The following is a 6,587-nucleotide window of genomic DNA, read 5'->3' on the forward strand; positions in this document are numbered from 1 at the left end:
ATTCAAGCATTTTCCTTTATTTAACACGTAAATATAATGATTCTAAAATGGAAGCATCCAGGAAGTCCTTTGCGGCGCTGGCTATTGAGGTGGTCACATGCAATCAAGAATATCAAGGCTTAAGAATATTTTGACTCGCCCCTCGTCTTCTCTTTTCATCAATATCCTATTTCTGTGTTTTACATTCGGTTTACAATATTCCATATAGCTAATGAGGTTGTCAGGTCCTGAAGAAATCCTGGTGATGATTGCGAAGACCAAATTCCTGTGCATTGATTGGTGTTTTGCAATTTGCTTATTTAGCGATGTGAGACTTTAACAACCACTTCTTTTATGACCTTCAGTTGTGTGCGAGTTGTTTGTTTATTAATTTCAAAGATTTTTTGGATCATGTGCGCGTTATCTTCTACTATACTATTACAAGCCTCAGCAGATTGGATCACTCTATTATTATCTGTTGTTCCCGAAAGATCGCGAAAAATATGAACGGGTCAATCAGCCCTTGTTCACCTTTGACCACACGCGCGAGACGCGTTTGTCACGCAAATAGAGCGCGAGTATGCGAAGGGACCGCAATTCATAACACAGTCAAGAGAAAATGAGGGACCTGTCCCTCATTTTCTCTTGCACAGTCTGTCACTGGATGGAATTAATAGGAGGCGAACGAAAACAATTTGGTAGGTATTCAAACGCAATCGTGCGAGGCAAAAAAATTCAAAAATTGCACGTGAATGTTTCTTCAGGCATTTTAAAAAGAATTTACTCCGCATGAGGCCTCCAGTCGCTGAGCTCATCGAACACAGATGGGATAAAAAAAGGTCCGCTTTAGCCTAAAACCGTAGAAAAAGTGTATGTTTTGTTGGGTCGAGTGCAATTTTCCCTCAGACCGTTTCGGGTGACTTCGTCTCGTTTCAGTTTGTTTATAAGTCGCGACAAAAGAGAGGTGAAACTCAAAGCTATTAAATGAAGAGTACAGTCAAGCACGGATAGATATTCGAACCCTGCGGGTAGGCTAATCACTCTCAATATTATTTGTCGTGAGGGATGAGTCCCTAAGGACCAATTATGGAGTCAAACAAAGAGTAAGACGTGGGACGCAGAGAATGGACAATTAGACAAGACTAACCACAACTACTGTATTAAAATTATTGTTTTAACACGGCGAAAAAAGACTTTCCCTTCAATAACCGTAATTTTTTCGTCGTCATTATTTTGGCTTCCTCAGTGATCACCGCGTCGCTGTAGGATCGATTTCATGTTTATCACATTAAGCAAATTCAAGTCTTGTGATTAGACAGTATGAGCAGCTCTTGAGATTCAACGGAGATAAACGAAGCGAAAAAAAGAAGTCAACTTCTCGACAAACCGCCGAGGGACCAACCCGAAATCTTCAAACGGAGGTGGACGCAAATGGTTACTCATGATTGCAAGGTGCAGAAACCACATGTGACATGCATACCGACTCCTGTGGGTTTTAGTTTTGTGATTTTCCCACGAATAACGAAAGCAAGATACAGGTAGCAAAAACAATTCACTTCATGATATTTTACGCGAACTTCCGCACGAAATGCTTTCGCACCTTACGTCGAGATCCTAACAGACTGATTAATAGTCTGCTGGCGGCTGGTTTTTTCTCTAAGGGTCACTTAGACAGTGTTTAGTCATCGCGAGCGCAAAAGGGCGGAAGAAAGCGGAAGAACGCAAATATGGGGACTGAAGCCGATGGGAGTAGCGATAAGGACACTGCAGAGAAACAGGACGACAAGGAAGAACAGGCTGGAGGAAGCGCAGTGGATCCGGAAACAGATGCGCAGGTTCAATTCAATGTTGGATAACCCCAGCTGAAATTTCGGGACAAAAACAGACTGCCAGCAGTCTAACTGATTAAAGGCATTTTATCAGGGTTTTAAATGCGTGTTTTTCTAAAGAAAATCTGGATTTAATACAAAACAACACCAGCAACAAAGATATCAACTTCCACACGTAATAACTCATTTTAAGTGCATCAGTGATACCCTGTTTCCGTTATAGCTCGTTATCCATCCATCCATCCATCCTTAATCTGGCAATCATTCTTTTCACTGTGGGGGGTCTATGCAACCCCTCTTGAAGTGTTTTTATCGTATGGTACTTGAATCATAATTGAATTGCCCAAAACCTTTACATATTTCTACTAACAAAACCGAGGATAACCTTTGTAAGAATGACACCTAGAAAAGAGCTCAGTCAAGGTTCATTCAAAGAGGTTAACCGAGACATATGCATCAAGAGACTTGTCGGGGCTTGCGCTAAGGAACGTAATTGGTAATGATTTAAATATAGTGATTGCAGCTTACCATAGCATTTTTTTTCCTCCGAGGTAGCGGTAGTTTAGTTAGGCCCACTGGTCGCTCAGATCCGGTTATCAGCTAAATTTGAAAAGCATCCAAGACTTCAAAGCCAATGATTGAACGAACTATGATTGAACTACTTGATTGATGTTATTACTACCGGAGCAAACAATAAAGTACATAGCGTCCAATGTTGAAAAAATATTTGTTTTGCTCTCCGATTAAGGGTTAAATTTAAAAATCAGCTAGCACAAAAATTTTGCCAAGTGAAATAAAGACCGATTAAGATGGAATGAACGGAGCTGAGGAATTGAAAGGAAGACTAAAAAAATACTAAACTCTACCATTCCCTTGTGATAGAGTTACATGTAAAGGCTTGAATCGGCGACTGGATAAATGCACGACAAGACACTTCGATTCCACCAATTGTTGACAAGCTTGGCAAACACTGGGTGAAAACTGGCAAGAACCCGCCCTGCCCCAGAGAAAAACATAAGGTCACAAACTCCTGCAATCCAGTCTTCGAGGTGCATTTCCCAAGTATATCATCAGCCGCCCGACTCATATGCCAGACTCGATTTCCGCCGCTCTCTCGAGTCCGGCTACGTTCCTCCTCGAAAATAGACTTCGGGGGTGGAGCCCAGGTTCCTTTCCCGAACAGCGGCTGGTAATCAATGCGTGACTATGTAAAACCAGCAAGCCACCCTACTGTAGTGTTTTGTGCCTTAAGGGCTACAAGGACCTCGTGGAGTACCACGTGGTTAGGGTATTGTCTATGTGGAAAAACAATTAGTGTTAAGGACGGGTGGTAAAACGGTGAGACGGCAATGTTTTCGTGTGCAAAACAGCTACAAAACCTGCAAAACTGGTTCGATCACAATCACGATCTCAAGTCGGCGCACGAATTGAGAGTGTTCTGCCATAAAGTGGTATGTGATCAGCACCTTTTCTACGAACCACAAGAAATTGTTTTCATTCAACAAACTACTGAAAACTTAAAAATAAAATTGACTTTCATCCCGTCAGCGTGGAATAACGAGTTAAGCTACAAGCATCGGAACTTTCCGATTAGAGGGAATTTTTGCCCTGCATTGGCGCGGCTCTGGAAATCGCTCTGGATAAAACAAAACTTAAACAAATCGAGATTTTTTGTACACTCTTGAAACATTTTGAGTCTTCTGATTCAGTTGAATTTCAAAGAAATAAAATTGTAAGGTTAACCTTGGGAGGCGTGTTGGAGGCTGGGATCATGGCACTCTCCTTTGCGCGACGAACGCGAAACACGCTAGAAACACGCGCGATTACCTTTTGCCTCTATCAGCTGGCGACCCGCTGAACGCGAGATAAGTAAGTTAGATTGATCACGTGCTTTGCCGCAAAACGGAAGTTATTGTTAAGGTACAAAGGACTGATTATTACTTGCATGTATTCGGCTGTTTTAATTTTATAGTTCTTTTGTACAACATGACCCATATAATTATCAGTGGTACTGATATAGACGTGTTTGACATTATTGGATACCATATGCGGTCAGAAAAATAATTTTGAGGCGCTTTTGCATTTTCGCACTGTTGACGCCCAAAATGTTTTGTCTAGGACGAGAATTAATCCGTAGGATTACCTCTGTTGGCAGATCGCGAATTTTAATAATCCACAACTACACCCAACCTAAACAGGCATAGAATCAGCGGTATTGTAACCCATGTAATGTGTAGCACAGTTTTGTCAGGAGCTTAGCGCTTTCTTGAACAGTATCGTAAATACCATCTGCTGGGAAGCAAAATTGACTTGGCTTGACGTTCCATTTTCCTGTCAAAAAGGCGAATAATTGTTTAGAAAGACTTCCTAATATTTATTATGGCCCATTTGCAACTGAGAGCAAAAAGCTAATCAAACATAGCTTTAGTTGTAAACACAGATACCTATATAGTTGATAACGAATACTTCACGCACCTCATGTAGTTTGATCTGCCAGTTTTCTCTTGTACATCCATCAAGCCTGGTAAAAATTTTGGCATTTGTCCACAATGTTTGGTACTTTCTATGAAACATCCTATTTCGTACAGAAACATCTGTTTGTTGTTCAGTTGTCTTTTGTTGCTCTTGTCTTGCATTTTTACAGAGGCGCCAACATGGTCTCGGAAACAAGTGTTTGATTGATCGGTATTCCCGGCTCAAGTAGTAGCTATCGAGTCTATACCAGTATCTTCACAGAATATCTGCTGCTAGTGCCATTACCGAAATGGGCAGGTGGAGAGGGTAAGAAATTCGACAAGATAATCATGATAATAAGAAAAATTATTTATACAAGATAGCCTGTATCAATAATAACAACGTGAGCCGTGTTATTAATATAAGAGTTGTAGTAAGGTAATGAAATCAAGGGAGACCCTGTATATCCACGTTTGTTTTTACACATCTGTTTCAATAATACAGAACCTTGCATTTCATATATATCAAATGCAACCGCTATAACTCCTCTAAGGTTATTGTTACGTTAACGATTGCCACTGTGTTAGAGCGATTAGCACCTCATGTTGGGTGACATTTCACTAAACGTTTTCCTTCAATGCCGGAACGTTTGGCAAAGTTTTGTTTTCGATGAAACATTTTGCCCAACACTTTGTTCGACCCAATAATGCTGGAACGTAAAGACGGCTTGGCATAGCAACAGCCAATCACATTTAAGGTAATTCCCCTGAAATAAAACTGCACATAGATTTTTGTTCAAACTTTGTCCAATGAATATTTATCATATGAGAACTTTAAAAATAAAATAAAAAGGGGGGGGGGTACCCATGCTCGTTAAGGAGCAGCGAGGCATTGAAAATGTCCCATTTTAGCGTTATTTAATGCTTATTACAAAAACGCATTCCAAGTTACTGTAAACTCTTTGTGAGTCCAGACTCATAAAAACACGCTTCAAACTACAGCCAATACTTGTGTCGGACACAAATAAACTTTTTAAGTTTGATTTTGACAGACAGCTGAATCCTTGTTAAAATATTGGAACCAAATTGCTTGCCACGGCTATCAAACTGCAAAATACAAAAAAAAAAATATACAGTGCAGCTGCTGTTTTCCTTATTTATTCAATTTTCAGCAATAGAAATCAGATCAGTCTTTTCTCACGCAAAGCTAATGTTAGTTGATTAAAATGACTGGAAAAAAATTTGGGGTGCCCGAGCTCGTTAGTGAGCTTTAGCCATTTTTCAACTGACAGAACTCAATATCAAGGTAAATCCGCCATGTTTTCAATGTGCGCGTGCACGAAGCGCGCTAATGACGCCATAAAATTATGCGCAGTAAGGATGCGCAATGCAAAATTGGGGAATGACCTTAAGTACCCAGTCCCCAATCTGATAGAATTTGAGCTTTTAAAAAATTGAAGACTCGCAGAAACAAATAAACAAACGCAACATTTATAATTGCCGACGTGATGTTGGATGACGTGCTGCGCATGCGCCTCCAACAAATGTTGGCCAACAACGTTAGAACGTTCAGACGGCGCTTTAGTGTTTTGAAAATGTTCTACAAAAATTAGTAGCCCCCTGAAAAGTGCGTTAAAACTGGAAAGTATGTTAAAGCTGTTAAAACAGCTCAAGATTTTTTTAAGAGGGAACTGATCGAGTCGGGTGAAATCAATGCGTATTCAATTTGTTTTTTGAGAGGGTTTCAGGGGTATGGAGAAACTGGAGTTTGGTTTTAAAGACTTTCAGACACTTTTTCGTGAAATATTCCACCTCGAAATCCTTTTGGGATGCAAATTACCTTCGTATTCCCGGGTACAACAGGTTTGAAGCGTCTTGTTAACAGTTCAGGACGCATGGAGATATACTTTGGGAGAGTTCCACTTGTCTCGGGGCGAGATAAAAGGGGAGGTGTATTGAACAGAAAATGCAAGCTGATCTACAGATCAGACCGGGCTCGGGCTCGAAGGGTCTTACCGCGACTGGAAGGCCTGAGAAGGAAGAGAGCAAAATGGCCGATCGAGGGGAGAATGGGGTGTGGGTTGCTCTCCACTAAATCTTCGACTAGAGAGCCTGTTCACAGGCTAGGCATCGGTGGGATACAAAACTGTCTTCTTTTTCATAATTGTTCTCGTTTACGACATGTTTTGTTTTTTTCATCACAATCTGAGATTAAGTAATTCTGGATTAAGTAATCTCCTTAATATCACTGAGAGGAGTGGAGAATGGTCGAGGAGGTGAGGGGATATGAGAGACTGAGTGTAACAAACAGTTATCAAACAATACA

Source organism: Orbicella faveolata, unplaced genomic scaffold (assembly GCF_042242905.1).
Source record: "Orbicella faveolata isolate gen_17 unplaced genomic scaffold, um_ofav_v1 contig_1, whole genome shotgun sequence".
Lineage (NCBI taxonomy): Eukaryota > Metazoa > Cnidaria > Anthozoa > Scleractinia > Merulinidae > Orbicella > Orbicella faveolata.